The 20964-nt window shown below is 37.0% G+C and overlaps 1 protein-coding gene across 9 annotated transcripts in view; it reads left to right on the forward strand.

The window, feature by feature from the left end:
- The first annotated feature begins 541 nt into the window (after positions 1–541).
- Positions 542–20964, forward strand: part of PUM2 (pumilio RNA binding family member 2) — a 99439-nt gene continuing 79016 nt past the window's right edge. For 5 of the 9 annotated variants that reach the window (XM_037026441.2, XM_037026445.2, XM_037026448.2 and 2 more), the window contains exon 1: positions 1394–1543. The gene's annotated coding sequence lies outside the window, so the exon portion shown is untranslated. Of the gene's footprint in view, positions 766–854; positions 1237–1393; positions 1544–7310; positions 7535–20964 lie in introns of those variants that run through there. The other 4 variants (XM_073216038.1, XM_073216044.1, XM_073216053.1 and 1 more) reach the window with 4 other exon arrangements.

Consider the following 20964-nt stretch of genomic DNA (forward strand, 5'->3'; position numbering starts at 1 on the left):
AGGGGGAACTGAGTAAGTGGTTGCAATCACCAACTACTGAGATAGCAAGAGTTGGGGTGGGGATGGATATGAGTTTAGTTTTTAACGTTTGGTGCCAGGAAGAATATTCAAGTGGAAATATCTAGAAGCCAGAAATTTGGGCCAGAGATGAAGGCTTGAGATGGATTTCAATGTTATACCCTTTATGGCAGTAATTAAAAACCAAAATACACATGCATCCAACACGTGATTATTAAACACCATACTATACAGCCCAGACACTGGGGACATAGTGTAGACAAAACACACATAATCCCTGAAGGCTCTTGTGAAGCTTACCCAGGAAGGTAAGCAGAGAGATTATAGCAAAAACAAAACTCTGTTTCCTAAGTACAGTGTCAGGAGAGCCAGGAGTTGTGCAAACCACGGAGAACAAGTCCGACACCGTGCCAAAGCCTACCACATTACAGCTGTGTGACAGGTACAGGCCACGAGTTGGGTCTCTATAGACTGGAACCACCGCTACAAAAGCCACAGGGCCAGGCGTACAGCGCAGACTTGGAGTGTGTTCTGCGGAGGAAGAGTGAGCTCGGCGAGGGCGGACTGTGTATGTCAGCCGCGAGTGAGAATCACTGGCCCAGCTGGAGAACGACCTGTGTGTCCTTTGTGTTTACTCCGGCCAGACACTGTGGCCTGACGGCAATGCGCAGAGCTGGCTCCATTTGCCCAGGTGGCAACGATTAGGCGAATGACAACCCACTTAAAGGGTTCACTTTTCCACCCAAGGTGCGTCTCCATCGTTTTGCCTCAGGGAGAGGGTAAGGGTGAAGCCCAAAGGCCTGGGTTACTGTCCGGTTCCTGTGGGTGCCAGCATCTCGGAAGCACGCACGAGTTGTACATCGCGGTCGGGGGCGCTGACAACCGCACAGTTGGGGAAGAACAATGAGCTACCGGGGAGGAGGCGGAGGGTAAGCAAATTCGGAAGCCGAGGCCCCACGCGGGAATACAGAGCAGAACGGAGCGTTCGGCACACCACGCCTGCGCCACCCGAGCCGGGCGCACGCTCCATCCTGGCGCCACAGTCGAGCTCAGAAGCAGCGGCGAGCCTACAAGGTTGGTGGGGCGTGGGGGAGCGTAAGCTGGAGGGACGGCAGAAACGCGCGAACGCAGAGAGCGTGCGCACGCGCAGAGCTGCCGCCGGCCGGCGCCGGGAGCGCGGGACAGGCTACGGAAGCCTCAGAGAAGAGCCGCTCCTCGGTGAGTGCGCCCCACCCCTTTCTCCCGGAGTGCACTGCGCGCGCCCGGTGGGGGGGGGGGGGGAAGGGGAGGGGAGGGGAGGCGGTGGTAGCCATGTTGTTGTGAGTCTGTGTCTTACCCTCGGTACCTCGGTGGTTCAGAGGAGGAGGGGCAGGAGAAGGAGGAGGTGGGGTGGGGGGGAGGGAGGTAGGTGGAGATTTTTTTTGCCGCCACCGGAGGCGGAGGAGGGGAGGACGGCCCAGAGCGACGCCGCCGTGTGCCCAACGGTCGGGGTCCCCGGCTGAGGCAGCGCGGCCGCAGCAGCCCTGTAAGTCAGTCGGCGCTTGCTCCCTCTCCCCGAGCTCTGGCGCCGCAGGGGCTGGCTCCTGGAGCTGTGTGTAGCGGCTTCAGAGGGAGCAGCCCGCCGGCGGGAGGGCGGACGGGGCCTGCGGGGTGTTTGGGACCGCTGCGGCCTGGGCCCGCTCGCACAATGCAGGGGGAGGGGTGCCGGAAGAGGGGTGTGCGCTCGGCGCAGGGGGCTCTCGGCTTTCCCGCTTCCTTCCCTCCTACACGCCTCAGCGTTACGGCGCTGGGGGGGCCCCTCCCGGCTCTTCTGGTTTCTGCGCGCTTGGGGTTAGAGACCCAGCTGTCTGTCCACCCAGCCCTGGGGTGCGGAAAGGGGGGAGAGGCTGGTGGATTTAGAGAAGTGTGCGAGTTGGAAGTGGGCGAAGAGGAAGGAGTGGGCTTACGGAAACAAGTGTGGGAATTCTCCAGGGCCCCAGTGTATGCAGGGAGAGCTTGCGGTAGACAGGTGTGGGTATGAAACAGTGACGGGAGTTCGACTTGTTAGGTGCCATTTGTAAGGAATGCTACGTTTTTGTGATGGAAACAGATTTCAAAACTCGGAAAGATACGTAAATAAAAAGCAAAGAAAAGAGGCTTCGAACATTTTAGCAATCGTTTCCTATCTAAATTGGGTCAATTTGGGGAAAATCAAGTGTTTAAAGTTTTATGCCCAAACAGTAGTGTAAAAGTGCTACTTTTGAGAACTTGGCTAAGGAAAACCCACCTTTCTTAGCTTTTCTTTCTAACACATACTTAAACATTTTGGGAGGTAGTATTGCGGACGTATTGAGTGTATAGTAAGACAATCATGCCAGTTGAAACCGGGACTTCAACTTCGTGAGGTTTTAACTTAAGGAAACTGGTGGTACGTATTTTCGGTAAAGGTTTTTAGAGAAAGCTTTAGTAGAAAAATGCTTCTGCACTTATTTAAGAGAAATGTAATGCCTGTAAAGGTATATCAAGGAAACAGTTTTAACAAAGGGAGTTACCTAAGTATTTTAAAAGCTTGTTTACTGCCTACATTCGTGTTTAATAGGTGACTCCTCACCATGTGACTTGGAATACTGGAGGAGGATTTGAGGAATTCTGGCTAGGAATCCTGTTAAAAACACAAAGACAAATATTTTTAATTGGCTAGATTTTTGTACTTAGTCTTCTATGTCCTGCTTTTTAGAAATTATTTGCTTCATCCAGTCATAAGAAATAGTTGTTGGCATTTCCCGTATTGCAAGAATGTCTTTAAAAGTCCAACTTTCGGTGAAATTAATTCATTTAAAATTGTCTTTTGGTGTCCTAGAGGATGACCAAAAAGTGTAAAAAAAGTTTACACTAATTTAAAATAAAAGTTTAATTTCACAATTTTGATTCTTAAAGCTTTAAGTTCGGTTTTCTTATTAGCATAAGTCTAGCTGTTTTATCATCGAGTAAATTTGCTTTTAAACTTAAGCATATTCAAAAAATTTAAGTTTTAATACATGGCTTAATTTTCTGAGTCCAGTGTTCTCTTAGATGTCCAATATTTAGTAAGATTTCAACTTATAAAAAGTCTGTAAACTACTGCCATATTTAAATTGGTATTTAATAGGCCATTTTTTTTCTTAGGCATTACAAGTGTGTAAGCCAAATAATGCAGTCTTAACACGTACTAATTTTAGGGTTTTGTTTCTCTTAAACCTTCCATACTTGCTTATAAATCTTTCTATTGTTGAAGGATAATTTGTCTTCCTGTGTAGGTAGGTACTTACCCTAGTTAGCAGAGGCGGTTATGATCAAGAGATTAGGGCCAGGTTTGACATCCAAAGCCAGTCTTTTGGTGACCAGATTGCGGGACTGACAAAATCTGCATAATTTTAAGTGAAGGTTGGTTCCTGTCTCCTGGGCTCAGTTTCTACATATTACCTAATTCAGTGACCTTTGAACTTGTTGGATTTCTGAGATATGAAACTATTCTGTTTTTTCATGTGCTTAAGACTTAACAGGTATTGTAATACCTGAACTTTTGTATCTCACATGGCTTTGCCTGTCTTGTATTTCACAGTTTGAGGCCCTTTTACTGACAGGTGTGAGAAAGATGAAAATTGTACTTTTAAATGGGTAAGTTAGTTTGTGACCTATTAGGTTTCTTGCTGTTTTAAGAGGGCATAAAAAGAGTCTAATTTGCTCCTTTTGTCCCACATTCTCCCTCTCCCCTTTGATGAATTTGTAAGAAGGAGCTGATCAAATACAGCTCTGTCTCTTTCCTCTTTTTCTCTTTGGGAGTCTGCCCCCTGCAGAAAGCACTTTGTTCTGCTTCTTTATGAGGCCACCAGGGATAGACTCTGCCCCTTTCTAGAGAAGGACCCTGGTTATCCATTGCTACCTGTGACTGGGTTAGGGTAATTATGGGATGTGGTGGTAGGAAGACCAGTGGGCCTACGTCTAAATTAGGCTTTCCAGTTTAGCTTTATCAGTGATAAAGGAGAAATTTGGATTGCCATCAGTCTAATTTCTGTGTCTTTCACTTATGAATTCTGATGTGGAAAAAGTTTTTCTCGAATCCTGTCATTTAGAAGCTAGTATTCTAATAAATATTTTTATATTTAGCCATTGAGGTTGATGGCATTTTAGTATTTTGTGCAGAGAGTGAGTTTACAGAGAAATAGTATTTTCAAGCTTTTCCAGTGAAACACTATAGAATTATGAATTCTTTTTCTTCTCAGAGTTTTGGGTGGCAGTGTGTTTAGAGACATAAGGTTAGTGTATTGTTTCCCTTAGTGACTTTTTCTTCCAATAACCCAAAAGATCCAACTTCTTTCTAAATGAAAAAGTAAGATGTGCCTAATTAACTACATGTGTCACCTTCCAGCGTCTCAATTCTTAATGAAATTGCAGAAATGTTTGTCTTTTCTGCCCCACCCCACCCCCACTGCCTTTTTATGAAAAGTTTATTTGACCCTTTCCTGGCTCCTTTTTATATTTTTCTAAAGTGCTCTAAGAAATAAAAAGGATTGATTATTCAACCATGTTGTTGGCAAGAGGATAGTTCCTTTAGTGTATTCCACCTCTGCAAATTTAGCTACTGTAATCCCATCCATTTTTAGTTTACATGTCACAGATTTTCACTTAATTTACTCTTACCATTCTCGTGTGGAGAGATAAAAGATTTTAGAGTAGAGTGCTGGAAAACATCCAAGTGCTTACGTTCTTACGTGCATATACCAGGATTTCATAGTAGCTGCCTAGTGTGAAAAAAGGGAAAGAAGTGTAAAAGGAGAAGAGATAATGTCAGAATACTTTGCGAATTGGACAGAAAAAAAAGCAGTTGTTACCACCTACCTAGAGCGAAATACATATTTCGACCACAAACACCTCCAAAAATCTGCTTCCTGGAAGGGATTTGGTGAAATAGCTATAAAATGACACAATAAAACCACCTATGCAACACCTTTTTAGGAGAATAAAACCTGTGATTGACTGCCAAAGTACGTAAAAAGGGTGGGAGGTTACTTTCTTTTTTTAGATCTTGAAAAGCCCACCAATAAGTAAGGAACTTCTTAAGGACAGATCTTTGAGATTCCTATTGTAGTATACATCTTATAACCAAGAGTAGCAAGTTTTAGATCTCAAAGTTGTGATCTCTAATTTTAAACTGTTTCTGAAAGACTTGGTAGGGATCAGTGGGAGATAGTCTTAAACTATGTAAGCTGCAAGTGGTTTTATTCATTCAGAAATTAAAGCAAATGAGTGGTAGGCTGGCTGACTCTAAGTATAGATCTTTGCTAGGCAGTCAAATGAGGTAAACTGTAGGTAGAGAAAAATAGACTGTATTGTATGATTTTGTTAAATACCTAGAAAGATTTATGTGCAGATAGGAGCTACTTGCGACTTGTATTTGGTGACCAGGTCATTTATTTTAGCATCTGCATAGAATTTTATCAGCACTTTTAGCATGATTAAATGCTAAATGCAAAACATTGCTTCCTATAGTAAAACCGGAATGTTTAAAACCAACTTGATGTAAACAGAATTAAGATTTGTTGAAGTTCTGAGAGGATGGTAGCTCCAGGTTTTGTATACAGGTGTTTTCTTGGACAACCTTGTGGTTGATGTATAATTGCTTTTTGTCCAAAGGAAAAAAAGTCTTAGATGCCTTCATTAAATCTCTAAAGTGGCTCCTACACTAGCAAAAATAGGAGTACCATAGGATCTTGTCAAAGGTAAATTGCTAATTTTTATTAAAAGTCTGGTTGAGAAGATGCTCATGGAGTATTATTTGAGGAATATTCAGTCTGTAACTGTAGATATTCTAAGTGTATCCTTTTATCAAACTAGACTACTAGAAACTTAACATTTTTTGAGGTATGCTGGCCCGTGGTGTGCCATACTATGCTTAGGAGTTGGGTGGTACCTAATCATTGTGCCTAAGGAGTTTATAGTAAAGTGGAGATGAAGATGATTTAAGTTTGTGGTTGCAGTGCACTAAGCACCATTGAGGTGGTATTTACAAAAGAGCTGTGGATTCTCATAGGTAGACACTGCAGTGGTCAGGAAGAGCTTTCCCCAGGAGGTTGAATCTAAAAAGATTTAGAGAAGTTAATTTAGTCAAAAGATGGGTGAAATGGTATTCAGCCAGAGGGTATATGTAATGTTCCTGATAGAGGAGAATGGCAGAGCTTAAAGTATGGAGGTAAGAGAACTGAAAAGATAAGACTGGAGAGATAGGTAGGGGCCCAACCAGATTTAAGGTCCTTATCTAATTTGGACGACCTGAAAGATTTTGTAAATCCAAGATGATAATTTGAGAAAATATAGACCATATTGTCCCGGAACCCTTACACAATTACTGGGGTATTGTTTTGTATTATAAGTTAGGTACATGACTTCCCTTGAGGGACTATTAAAAATGAGATTATGAGACCTTGCATCTCTTAAGAGAATGTAGTTGAAAATATTTTCTGTTACAATTTTGTATCCTCTATAATACCCTGTATGGTAAATTCCTTTTGAAGCTTAGTGCTAGAAATAAGGTTGTCTCCGAGGAATTGGTATTTCTTTTTATGGATAATGAGAACTGTATGTAATTTGCTGTATTTTTCCTGCCTTTTATCTTTGTTATCTTCAGAAGTTATTAAAGGTTTACTTACAATTTTTGTTACTCAGTATTTTGTTATTCAGTATTACAAAATAACATTTTCCAAAGATTAGTTTTTGTCTTACTATGTATATCTTTAATGAGATACTTAGTCTGCCTTCTTCCAGAGTTTTTTATTTAAATGAATACAAGTAAATTTCATTTAAATTGTACTCAGTATTTCTACTACAGACCCTTTTTTTTGGTATAAAACTTAATACGCCTGAAACAAACATAGATATGGTTTCTCTTCATATATTGCAGTGTAGGTGTTTGGGGTTTTTTGTTTTCTAAGCAACAACTTAAATTTTTGTTTTTAAACTTCAGTATCTTTAGGAAATTTGGTCCTCAAAGTTACTGGGAAACAAATGATCTCTAATTCAGGGCTTGTCCTTGAATATTGGAAGAACTTTAAAAGTCGCAATCATACTGATCACCTAAAAGATCCTTCTTAATTCAGATATTTGTACAGCTCCTGTTTTTTTACACTTCATAATAAACTAAACTTTTTTAAACTTTTAACTGTTACAAGTTACTGTTTTTCCTAGACAAAGATTAAGACAGTTGAAATAATGTTATATAATTTACTTACTCATTTTTCTTTTTTTTTGGTAATGACTAGAAATACTGCTTCTCAAGATACTTCCTTTTCTGTTAACATATTTACTGAAGAGTATTATGATCATACTGAACTAAAGTTAAGCAGTTTTAACTGTAAGACTTCTCTGAGCCTTTACTATGCTAACAACAAAGTGAATTACAGAGTGATGGTGTGTGCTCAGCTTGCAAAAGAACAAGTGGGTGTTGGAGAGCAACGTAACTTATGATGTGTTGGACAAGGAGCCTCTTATTTCAGAAAACACTGTGAGTTGGTGATTAAGGACACATTTTGAAAAATTCTAAAAAAAAATCCCTTTAAAATGGCATTAAAGGCTGCTGCTTAAAATGGTTTTTATTTTTTTCCCATTTGTCTCAGACCATGCATTCAAATGACTTCCTTTAGTTTTCAGTTACAAGTTAAGTAAAGTGTCTTAAGTTATTTCTCCTTCCTGCTATATTGATTCACACTGATAATGTGTGACAGTTGAAAATAAAAAAATAACCATTTAAGCCAGGTCTTCAGTTGCTGGGCATTCAACCTAGTACTAATATGAACTGAAAATAAAGTAAGATCGCTTGTACTGTATTGTGTGATAAAACCTTTGAACTGTAGTGCACATAAACTGTTAATATGGACTTTTAAAAAACTTTGTTTAAAAGTAACTTAACACTTACAGAGAAGTACAAAGATAAAGCCAGTAGTACCTCATCCTCTTCCAAAAGTTAGGGCTTTTTTTTCATCTTCTGTACATACATATAGTCTATATTTTCCCTCCCTTTTTTTTAAACAAAAATGATTTATGATACACTTAAGGCAACTTGGTATTTTTATTTAATGCTCACAGGCGTGTTACCATTTTACTACTACAACTTTAATTTTAATAACTTGTAACATTTAGTGCATGGTTTTTTATTTTGCCAAACCATTTTTCTGTTCAGTTTCTCTATTTGAACAGCTTCAAGCAGTGCTGTAGTAAATATTGTTCAACAATTCATTCTTTCATGTTGGTTTATTTATGTAAGGTAAACTTCCAGAAGAGAAGTGGTCAAAATATTTTACATCAATTTTTAAACAAAAAAATTATTTTCACTCATTAAAGTGAGTCATTAAAATTCTAGAATACACTTACATTTCAGTTTACATATTATTTAGTCTTCACAATAACCCTATAAGTTGAAGTGTCGTTTTCATTTGCAGATGGGGAAACAGAATTAGAGAGTTGTGATAAGTTCATTCAGCTAGAGGCAAACATGGAACTTATATTCTAGGTTTTTTGATTCTGGGTTCTGTTTCTGTTACACCATGATGAATGGTACAAATTATTTAGTTGGAAAACCGCTAGGGTGTTGTGGATATACTCCTTAGCCATAGGTGGTATGGTGTTGTATAAGGATCCCGGTCCTCTCTGCACAGAGCGTCATCACCTGGAGAGCTTAAAAAATAAATAAAATTCTGTGCCTGTCTTTCTGCCCAGACTGCTTCAATTAAGCATTGGATAGTTGGGATCTGAATACAGTGTTTTTAAAGCTACCTAGATTCAGATGCACTGTGATGGTTTGAGAACCAGTGACCTTAACATTGGGGTGCTCATATCCCTGAGGGATACATGAAGAGTTTCCAAAAGTTAGCACAATTAGTTTTCTGGAAATCAGTTAACAGGCCATCTTCATATGTACTAAAAAAGGTGTAGTTCTGATCCATTTCAAATCTTAATATGTGTTTTACTGGTGGTTAAATGTTCAGGGTGTAGCTTCCTTTAGTGATTAATCTTGTTTATTCATTTCTGTTAGGAATGAAACATAACAGAGAACTGGAGTATGTGGGTTTCCATTAGTATTTTTTGAAGTCAGAGCAATGATAGTCTTGGATGGTAGGGTTACTGGCAGATTTTTTCTAACCATTTCATCTCTTCCCTAAGCTTTTATCAAAGAATAATCACAAGCAAAAAGTAATACTATAAGCTACTTTGAAAACTAGCAATATGTAAATCATGTTTATCACAGCATACTGTTAAGTATATTGAGTCAAATGTATGATTTGACATTCTGTCATTGTTACATGTACATAAATTAAATTGTTACATTGTTACATAAATTAAATTATGGAAATTTTCAAACGGGTAGAATAGTAGAGAGCACAGCACCTTCATATCTATCATCCATACTCAGTTTTGTGTTTCTTGTTTATACCCACATTTTATGTTTTTATTTATTCATTTTATTTTGGTATCATTAATCTACAGTTACAGAAAGAACATTATGTTTACTAGGTTCCCCCCTTCACCAAGTCCCCCCAACATACCCCTTCACAGTCACTGTCCATCTGCGTAGTAAGATGCTGTAAAATCACTACTTGTCTTCTCTGTGTTGCGCAGCCCTCCCCATGCCCCCCACGCACTATACTTGCTAACTGTAATGCCCTCTTTCTTTTTCCCTGCCCTTATCCCTCCCCACATTTTATGTTTTAAAAGTGTATATCAAAGCAAATCCCAGACAATATGTCAGCTTAAGCATAAATTCCCTTACAAATGAGGACTTACTAAAAAGTGCAATCTTCTTGCTATTATCACAACTAAAAATTCCTTAATATCATATAATTCTCATTCTGTTTAGATTCCCTGATATTCTCTAAAAAAGATCTTTTATAGTTGGATTGTTAGAATCAGAATTCAAACAAGGTTTACACACTATATTTGACATTTAAGCTTCTTAGTCTGTATAACATCCTTCTCTTCTCCCTTTCTAAAATTTCATGTCACAGATATGCTAGTGAAACCAGGTGATTTTTCCTTTTTCCATGTTCTGGATTGGGCATTTACCTTCTTGTGCCCTTGATTGACTTTGTTCTTCTATTTCTCTCCTATTTCTAATAAGTCAGTATTTAGATCCAGCTAGGTTTATTAGCTAGGTTGAAGTTTAGTGTCACTTTTTTTGAGGCAGTAATTATTCACAGGTAGTGATGCTGTTTCATATTACATTATGTATGAGGCATATAATATCTCGGTCCATTTTAGGGTGATGGCATATTAAATCACTTAAAATAACGTTAATTTAGAAATACTGCTTTGGGGTAGGCTCATTTCATAATATACCTGACATTTCAATGTATCTTTGACTCCTCAGAGCCACTTTGTGTTATCGTAACAGTTTTCTAAAACATATCACATCACCTCCATTTCTATCTGAAGTCATTTGACCTCCTCTCAGGTGATATCTAAAAACATCAAAAACTAGCATCAATTGAGGTTTTTTTATAGATTTTCTCTACATTTTTAACAGTATTTTGTTTTTCAAAGTAAAGTGATTTTCACAAGCACTATTTTATTGCTTTAAATAGAATGCCTTGTAATAAGAGAGACTGTAAGGACTTCAATATATATGTGTGGATTCTTTGAGAGAATTTTAAGGAAAAAAAATCTTGCCTTCTATTTGCATATATGTATATAATATGTATTTCCTGTTTTGCCTCTTTGAGAATATAATCTCAGATATATCCTCAAAGAGTTAAAACATTCTTGCACAAAAATATTAGGTAAGTTCTTATTGAATGTCTAAATGCCATTATAATCTAACTTCTAACTTAATTAGAAGATTCGAGCTGGGGTCTTTGAAGATTTCTGGTTTCTGGGAGTCTATATTGGTAACACTTTTTTGGGGGGTCAGATTCATCCAGAATGTAAAACTTGACTTTTACTTAATCTAGTTGAGTCAGTAATACTATTCTTTATGCCAATTAAACAAGCATATATAATTCCCTCATGAAGTACATGGACAAACAAGTAGCAAATACCAAAAACTGTTGATGTGGGTCTTGGCTCAAACACGAGCTAAGTGACTTTTCCAGCACCACTAGAGGAATGTGTGATTCAATTCATGCCCCAGAAAAACAACACATTACTAGGTGTTGATGGTGATTAGTAGAAACTTACAATGTTAACTCTTTGACAGATAATGGTCTACTACAAATGCTTAAACCTGAATTTAGATTTGTTTACTTTTGTCATATGGATAAGAAAAGACATTGCTAAACAAATTAATTTTGCTGGCAAATTTGCAAAAGTGATTTAATATGCTGAAAAGATAAAAGAGATGAAGGTATTCTTAAAGTCATTAACCTGTTTGTTTGCAGCAGACACCACTAATGTTCAATAATTATGTTCATTAAAAACAGTCCAAGGAGGATGACTACCAAGACTTATTTCATAAGCAGCTTAAGTTACTCTTTGTGTTTATTGACATTTATTTATGTGAATTAAGCTTCTCTATAATTTCGTTGTTTTTTGTAATTGATACACAAGGTAGCAAAAGCCTCTAGGTATTAAAGGATCCATTTGGTGAAATAGTATTAATGGGAAGTTACATTAAGTCATTTTATTTTTTGTTGGTAAATGTCCAGTACAAAAAATCTGAGGGAAGGTCTTGTTCACTGTCTATTATAATGAGCATTGTGCATTTGTATATATAAAAGTATTCAAAAATTGTCACTATCTAGATATTGATTCCATGATCTAAATTTACATTTCATAAAATGTAATTTTTTTCATTCAGTGTATGTTGAACATTTAGATAGCTAAGGCAGTTTCTAGCCCCTTGATGCCAGAGTTTAATTTGTGATGACCTTGAAAAAGAACTAATTATAATACTATGAAAATGTGATTAGTGTCATGGTAGTAGAAAATGCTTTAATACCATTTATTGTAGCACTAATTGGCTTTTCCCCCTACTTACATTTTATGGTAGACATATGGTGAGGAATTGGATCAGATGTTGTCTGAGAAGAATTAGTACTCTTAATGATATAAGGGTACTTTTTAATGTATATTCTTGATTCTTTACACAAACTATTTATAAATAGTTTTGGATCATACATTAATAAATATGAACATTCACAGAATTTAAGTTGTTATTTGAGGTACTTTTATTTTTCTTACATAACTAGTAATACTGCTTACAGAAAAAATAACTACTATTGTTAAATTTTAGAATTTAATGAGACAACTGTTCTTTTGTTAGGAAACAACCATAACCTCAAAAACTAAATTTTTTATTCAGATGTATGTCAAGATCACACAGGGTTTTGGCCATAGTAAAGTTATGTTCTTATATAGTAGCAAATTCCAATTGTTTATTAAAGAAAATGATACTGGGAAATTTCAGGTTTAATAACAGACAAAAAAATTAGACTTTACACCTCAGTACTGTGTACCATAACTCCTAGATACATTTTTTAAGTAAACATACTCAATTCAGTATTATATAACTGTATGCTAGATAGATATTCTGTTGCTTGTTAGAAGAAAAGGTTGTTCTGTTTCCCCCTAAAATCTAACCATTTAGGGTAAAGTTGTTAAATTCGTGTACAAATTCTTTTCTCTTGCCATCAGACAATTCCAGCATTTCTAGCTGCATAGGACATACAAATTGGCATTTTGAAAAACTTTGGAGTCCCACTTGCTGGAATATATGTGACACAAACCCAACCTTCACCTTTATTATTGTTAATATGGAGGTTATTGGCAGGAGAGTTGAATCAGCATTTATTGTCTTTCTATTACATTGTTTTGCCCACTTCTTTATTCTCTTCCTCAGTGCCTAAAATTTTTCCAGAAAAAGACCCCTGCAGGGAAACAAAATCAAAAATGAATAAATGGGACTAAATAAAACTAAAAAGCTTCTGAACAGCAAAGGACACCATTAGAACAAAAAGGCATCCTACAGTATGGGAGAATACATTCGTAAATGACATACCCAAGAAGGGGTTAACATCCAAAATATATAAAGAGCTCACATGCCTTAATACCCAAAAAGCAAATAGCCCGATTAAAAAATGGGTGGAGGATCTGAACAGACACTTCTCCAAAGAAGAAATTCAGATGGCCAACAGGCACATGAAAAGATGTTCCACATCGTTAATTATAAGGGAAATGCAAATCAAAACCACAATGAGATGGCTGTGTGGCCACCACTGATTGGCCTCACACCAGTTAGGATGGCCAACATCCAAAGGCAAGGAACAATAAATGCGCAGTTGCAGAAAAAGGGGAACCCTCCTGGAAATGTAAATTAGTTCAACCATTGTGGAAAGTGGTATGAAGGTTCCTCAAAAAACTAAAAATAGAAATACCATTTGACCCAGGAATTCCACTCCTAGAAATTTACCCAAAGAAAACAAGATCCCAGATTCAAAAAGACATATGCACCCCTATGTTTATTGCAACACTATTTACAATAGCCAAGATATGGAAGCAGCCTAAGTGTCCATCAGTAGATGAATGGACAAAGAAGAGGTGGTACATTTACACAATGCAAGATTATTCAGTCATAAAAAGAAAACAAATCCTTCCATTTGCAACAATATGGATGGCGCTATAGGGTATTATGCTCAGTGAAATAAGCCAGGCAGAGAAAGACAAGTACCAAATTATTTCACTCATTGGTGGAGTATAACAACGAAGCAAAACTGAAGGAGCAAAACAGCAGTAGACTCAACAGACTCCCAAGAAGGGACTGGCGGTTACTAAAGGGAAGGGTTTCGTGAGGGTGGATGGAGAGGGAAGGAGAAGGGGATTAAGGGACATTATAACTAGCACACATAATATAGGTAGGTCACAGGGAAGGCAGTATAGCACGGAGAAGACAGTGACTGTAGCATCTTACTATGCTGGTAGATAGTGACTGCAGTGGGATGTGGGGGGACTTGATAATGTGGGTGAATGTTGAGACCACAATGTTGATTATGTGAAACCTTCATAAGATTGTGTATCAATGATACCTTAATAAAAAAAAAAGATTCCTGCACTGGGGCAAGAGTCACCACAAAAGTAAGAAAGGATCCATAGAGCTAAGAGACCTCTCACATTTATCCAGAGGTTCTTTAATTTATGACCTCATGTATTTGGACCCTAGATGAAAACCTGGAAATAAGCCAAAAAGAGCTTTAGTAAGGCTCAGGTGTTTACTCTTGAGAAAATTTCTTACAAGTGTACTTTATTCCTTTTTATATTATTAATAAAAATTTCCCTCCTCTCATTCATAGGTTACACAGATTTATTGTAGAAAGATAAAATACAGATAAATAGATGAAATAATTGGTGTACTCCAGTCACTTAAGGAGTATATGGATTTTGGTTTATTCCCTTTCAGTTTTTCTTAATGTTACTGTGTAAACATTTCCTGAATTAGAAACTCAAAATATTTAATAGCCACATGATACTCTGTTTTATATAAATGTTGTATCACCTATTGTGGGGCAATTGTGCAGTTCATAATTTCAGGATCTGCAAACAATACTACAACAAACATTTTTGTACATAAAGCTTTTTTATATTTAAGTTGTACTCATAGGATTGATTGCTAGAGTTGGGGAAACTGGCTCAAGAGATATGAACTTATATATGTGATGCCAAATTGCTTTCCTAAGAAAGCATAACTTTTATGTGTTTTTGTGTGTGTTAGATGTAGTTTTCCTTCTTAGAGCTTGTTTACTCTTACAAGGCTACCATACTTGAATATCTGAGGCTATAGATTACTGCAAATTAAAAGCAACCTAATTAGAAAGGGTCAGAAGTGGCACCGTTATGTTCAAGTCAGAAGTTCAGTCCTGACCACAAGGTAGGAGGCTGAAATGCTAACAAAGCAGATGCAGGAGCCACAGACATTGAGCACCACACCCCAAGAGCTTCAGAAAGTATGAATTCTTTCTAGAGTAGTCTGTAATGATCTCTTAGTAATGACTAGTATTTGTTGAGCACTTTTTATTAATTGCTTACAAAACACTTGAGTACATTCTTTGATTTGGTCTTCACAACAGATAAGTATATTGTTTAGGGGTTAGACAACTTGGAAACTCAAAATGTGAACTCATAGTCTGAAGCTAAATCACATAGTATTTATGCTCTACTGCTTTGATTTACATATAAAGCTTGTCTATTATGCTTTAAGATAATAACCAATATTAGAGCCATTTCCATTTTAAATAATAAGAATTTTATGTTTGGGACCCTAATGGAACAGTTATGTTAATAAGGATGATCTTTTTTCAGAGGGTACATATAAATGTTACGTGAAAGAATTTTTTTTTAAATTACTAATTGTTATGATAGTTGTATGTCGAGCCCAGACTTCAGGGCTTAATATCATTTAATGTATGTTTATAAGTTGAATTACAAAGTCAAAATTATGTGGGTGCATTGGCAAGCTGATAGAATTTAAATTTGAAACATTCTTAAGAAAGCTGTATAAAAGCAAGTCTCTAGGTGATTGAAAGTATGTGATTTCTAATAATATGTTAGCAATATTCTGATGCTTTCAGATGCTTAGTCATTAGATATGAGAAACATTTAATGCTTGAAAGAAGTTGAGGCTGCAAAGAATGGGAGATCTAGAAAATATAAGTTCTGTAAAAGATGAGGCTGGAGAGAAAGTGAGGTCACAAATGTAAAACCAGGGAAAAAAATACAAAGGACAGATTCTAGGGCATTTTGGGAAATCCTGTTAAGTACTTACAGAATAATAGAATGGATTGTGTCCAAATTTAGGGAATTGTAAAGAAACATTCAGAAACCAAGGATGGTTTAAGTGGACTGTACTAGACATTAGAATGAATTGTGTCATTAAGATGGAGATCTTTGTGTATGACAAATGTAGAAGGACACCTTTGGACCAAAATTCTTTTGATATTGGGGGTGGTGGTGGATATATATAAATACTCCCACCTCCAAAATATATATGTATTTAAAATATTACATATGTATTTATACATAAAAGAATGTTTTGATCTCTAACTGGGGTTTGCTTTAAAACCTATAGTGTCGTGATGATACGGGTAGAGATGTTATTACAGTAGGTACTGGATGTGCATGTAAATTGGTTCATCTGCATGTGTTAATCAAACCCATAATACAGTGTTGAAGTTATTGCTTTAAATGGCCATATGTATTTTGAAGAAATTAAGAGGAAAAAATAGTCCTTTGTACTTAGGCACATATTTATCATTTTTTGTGCTTTTCATTCCTTCTTGATGATCTGAGTTTCCATCTGGTATCATTCCCCTTTAGCCTGAAGAATTTTATTTTTAAGCATTTCTTGAAGGGGAAGTCTATTGTAACAGATTTTCTTTTTATATAGAAATGTCTTTTAGCCTTTATTCCTGAAGGATATGTCCATTAAATGTAAACTTCTAAGTTGGCATTTATTAATTCTTTCAGCACTCCAAAGCCTGGTCCTTTATTAAATTCTGGTTCCCATTGTTTCTAGTGAGAAGTCAGTGGTCATTCATATTACTTTTCTCCTTTATGTAAAGTTGTTTTCCCTTATGCACTTTCAGGATCTTTGGTTTTCAGCCTTTTTATTTTTTTATTTGTGTGGGTATGGTTCCCCCCTATTTATCTTGCTTGGGGTTCACTCTCTTGAATCTGTAAAGGTTGCTTTCAGCAAATTTGGGGGAATTTCTGGCCACTGTTTCTCAAATAATATTTCCACCCCATTCTCTCTCCACTTTTTTTTCTCCCTCTTTTCAGATAGGAAATCTTCGTTACTCTATCTTCGAATTCACTGACTCTATCTCCAATCTGCTATTAAGTTCTCCCAGTGAAGTTTTTTAAACATATTTTTCAGTTTTAGAATTTCTATTTGGTTTTTATAGTTTTTCTTTCTGTGCTGAAATTTTGTATTTTTCACTCATTAAGAACATACTTTTTCCTTTCATCTTTGAGCAGTTTATAACAGTTGCTTTGAGACCTTGGCTAATTCTAACCTCATTTTGGAATTGGTCTTAATAGATTTTTTTCTTTGAGGTCATATTTTCCTGTTTCTACATTATGTCTAGTAATTTTGGATTGTGTTCCAGACTTTATGATATTCTTTTTATTTATTTTTTCGGCATACAGAGATATTGCAATATTATTTACTGTATTCCCTATGCTGTATTTTATCCCTGTGACTAATTTATAATTGGAATTTGTGCCTCTTCATCCCCTTACCACCTAGTTCACCCACACCTTTCCTCCATGGTAACCACTGATGTGTCTTCTCTTGTCTACAACTCTATGTATTGTTTTTTAGATTCCAGATATAAGTGAAATCATAGTATTGGTCTTTTTCTGCCTGGCTTATTTCACTTACATAGTGCCTTCTAGGTCCATCCATGTTGCAAATGGTAGGATTTTGTTCTCTTTCATGGCTGAGTAATAGTCCATTGTATATCTGTACCCCATCTTCTTTATCCATTCATCTGTTGATGGACACTTTGGTTGCTTCTATATCTTGGCTACTGTAAATAATTCAGTAAATGTAGGCATGTGTGTATCTTTTCAAGTCAGTGATTTTTTTTTTCTTTGGGTAAATACACAGAAGTGGAATTACTCTTTTGTATGGTAAAGATACTGTACATTCTGTTATGTTCTTATGGCAAATACTGGTTTTTCATTGTTTTTGTTTTCATGGGACTCAAACTCCAAATTCATGTGACTTATATGGTAGTTAGCAGCAGACATTTCTGCTTAGTTCTTTTATCCCTAATTGGGTTGCCCAAGTCTTCTCCACACATGTAGTTTAGGGATTGTCTAAAAATGTGAGCAGAATTTATATACAGAGTTTATTCATCTACTTTCTGAGACTTACCTCCTCAGTTACTAGCAGCTCTCTTTGCCCCAAACTCTATCCTTTATTTCTTCAAGCTTTTAAGACTGGCTTTTTTATAGGAAAATTTTGACACCCCACCTCCACCCTCAGGGCTGTCCTTAGGCAAAAAAAATCCGTTAAAAACCCTCATTCTGTGCCTGTCCTTTAAGTGCAGACTATTCTCCAGTTTGTTTTGGTAGGTGTTTTCCATTGCCTTCAAATTGTTTTTATAATTTGTCCAGTTTATAGTTATATGCAGAAGGATTTGGTCTGATAGGAGCTAGACACCTTCAATTACCAGGAAACAGGAGACTTGATTTAAACTCTTAAAGGTATTTAACTCTATAAAATCTTGACATTTTTTTTTCCCTCTACAAAATCTTACATGTTGAAGATGCCCAGCAAAAGCTTACTTGATCTAATGAAAGGGTGAATGGAATGTTCACTTTGTGAAAACTTAATGCATCTAGCTTTTCTAGCAGGCTAAGAGAAAAGAATAGCTTATTTGCTATCCATATATCTTTGATGTAGTATTTGTTCAGATCTTCTGCCCATTTTTAAATTGGGTTTTTTGTTCTCATTTTTTTTTGTTTTTATTATATTCTGGATACAACTATTGGATATGTGATTTGCAAATACTTTTCTCTTAGTCTGTGGTTTGTCTTCATTCTCTTACCAGTGTCTTTTGTAGAGTATATTTGTACTGACGAAGTCAAATTTTTAGACATGAGTTTTTCTTCTTTAGACTCTGCTTTTTTTTTTTTTTGCATCATTAATCTGCAATTACATGAAGAACACTATGTTTACCAGGCTCCTCCCCTCACCAAGTCCCCCCCACACACCCCATTACAGTTACTGTCCATCAGCATAGTAAGATGCTGTAGAATCACTACCTGTCTTCTCTGTGTTGTACAGCCCTCCCTGTACCCCCACCCCCAGTATACATGCTAATCGTAATGCCCCCTTTCTTTTTCCCCACCCTTATCCCTCCCTTCCCACCCATCATCCCCAGTCCGTTTCCCTTTGGTAACTGTTAGTCCATTCTTGGGTTCTGTGATTCTGCTGCTGTTTTGTTCCTTCAGTTTTTCTTTGTCCTTATACTCCACATATGAGTGAAATCGTTTGGTACTTGTCTTTCTCCACCTGGCTTATTTCACTGAGCATAATACCCTCTAGCTCCATCTATGTTGTTGCAAATGGTAGGATTTGTTTTCTTCTTATGGCTGAATAATATTCCATTGTGTATATGTACCACATCTTATTTATCCATTCATCTACTGATGGACATTTAGGTTGTTTCCATTTCTTGGCTATTGTAAATAGTGCTGCGATAAACGTAGGGGTGCATCTGTCTTTTTCAAATGGGACCTTCTTAGGGTAAATTCCTAGAAGTAGAATTCCTGGGTCAAATGGTATTTCTATTTTGAGCATTCTGAGGAACCTCCATACTGCTTTCCACAGTCGTTGAAATAATTTACATTCCCACCACAGTGTAGGAGGGTTCCCCTTTCTCCACAACTTTGCCAACATTTGTTGTTGTTTGTCTTTTGGATGGTAGCCATCCTTACTGGTGTGAGGTGATATCTCATTGTGGTTTTAATTTGCATTTCTCTGGTGACTAGCAATGCAGAGCATCTTTTCGTGTGTCTGTTGGCCATCTGAATTTCTTCTTTAGAGAACTGTCTATTCAGCTCCTCTGACTATTTTTTACTTGGATTATTTGCTTTTTGTTTGTTGAGGTGTGTGAGCTCTGTATATTTTGGATGTCAACCCTTTACTGGATCTGTCATTTATAAATATATTCTCCCATTCTGTAGGATACCTTTTTGTTCTATTGATGGTGTCCTTTGCTGTACAGAAGCTTTTCAGCTTGATATAGTCCCACTTGTTCATTTTTGCTTTTGTTTCCCTTGCCTGGGGAGATATGTTCAAGAAGAGGTCACTCATGTTTATGTCTAAGAGATTTTTGCCTATTTTTTCTTTTTTTTTTCAGTTAAGACCTTTATAACATGTTTTTGTCTTAGAGTTTATGGTTTCATGACTTACGTTCAAGTCTTTGATCCATTTCAAATTTACTTTTGTGTATGGGGTTAGACAGTGATCCAGTTTCATTCTCTTACGTATAGCTGTCCAGTTTTGCCGGCACCATCTGTTGAAGAGACTGTCATTTCCTCATTGTATGTCCATGGCTCCTTTATCGAATATCAATTGACCATATATGTTTGGGTTAATGTCTGGAGTCTTTAATCTGTTCCACTGGTCTGTGGCTCTGTTCTTATGCCAGTACCAAATTGTCTTGATTACTGTGGCTTTGTAGTAGAGCTTGAAGTTGGGGAGTGAGATCTCCCCCACTTTATTCTTCCTTCTCAGGATTGCTTTGGCTATTTGTGGTCTTTGGTGTTTCCATATGAATTTTTGAACTATTTGTTCCAGTTCATTGAAGAATGCTGTTGGTAATGTGATAGGGATTGCATTGAATCTGTATATTGTTTTGGGCAGGATGGCCATTTTGAGAATATTAATTCTTCCTAGCTAGGAACATGGGATGAGTTCCCATTTGTTAGTGACCTCTTCAATTTCTCTTAAGAGTGTCTTGTTATTTTCAGGGTATAGGTCTTTCACTTCCTTGGTTAGGTTTATTCCTAGGTATTTTATTCTTTTTGATGCTGTTGTGAATGGAATTGTTTTCCTGATTTCTCTATTAGTTCATTGTTAGTGTATAGGAAAGCCACAGATTTCTGTGTGTTAATTTTGTATCCTGCAACTTTGCTGAATTCTGATATCAGTTCTAGTAGTTTTGGAGTGGAGTCTTTAGGGTTTTTTATGTACAATATCATGTCATCTGCAAATAGTGACAGTTTAACTTCTTCCTTACCAATCTGGATTCCTTGTATTTCTTTGTTTTGTCTAATTGCCATGGCTAGGACCTCCAGTACTATGTTAAATAGCAGTGGGGAGAATGGGCATCCCTGTCTTGTTCCCCATCTCAGAGAAAAAGCTTTCAGCTTCTTTCTGTTCAATATGATGTTAGCTGTGGGTTTATCATATATGGCCTTTATTATGTTGAGGTACTT

Source organism: Manis javanica, chromosome 1 (assembly GCF_040802235.1).
Source record: "Manis javanica isolate MJ-LG chromosome 1, MJ_LKY, whole genome shotgun sequence".
NCBI lineage: Eukaryota > Metazoa > Chordata > Mammalia > Pholidota > Manidae > Manis > Manis javanica.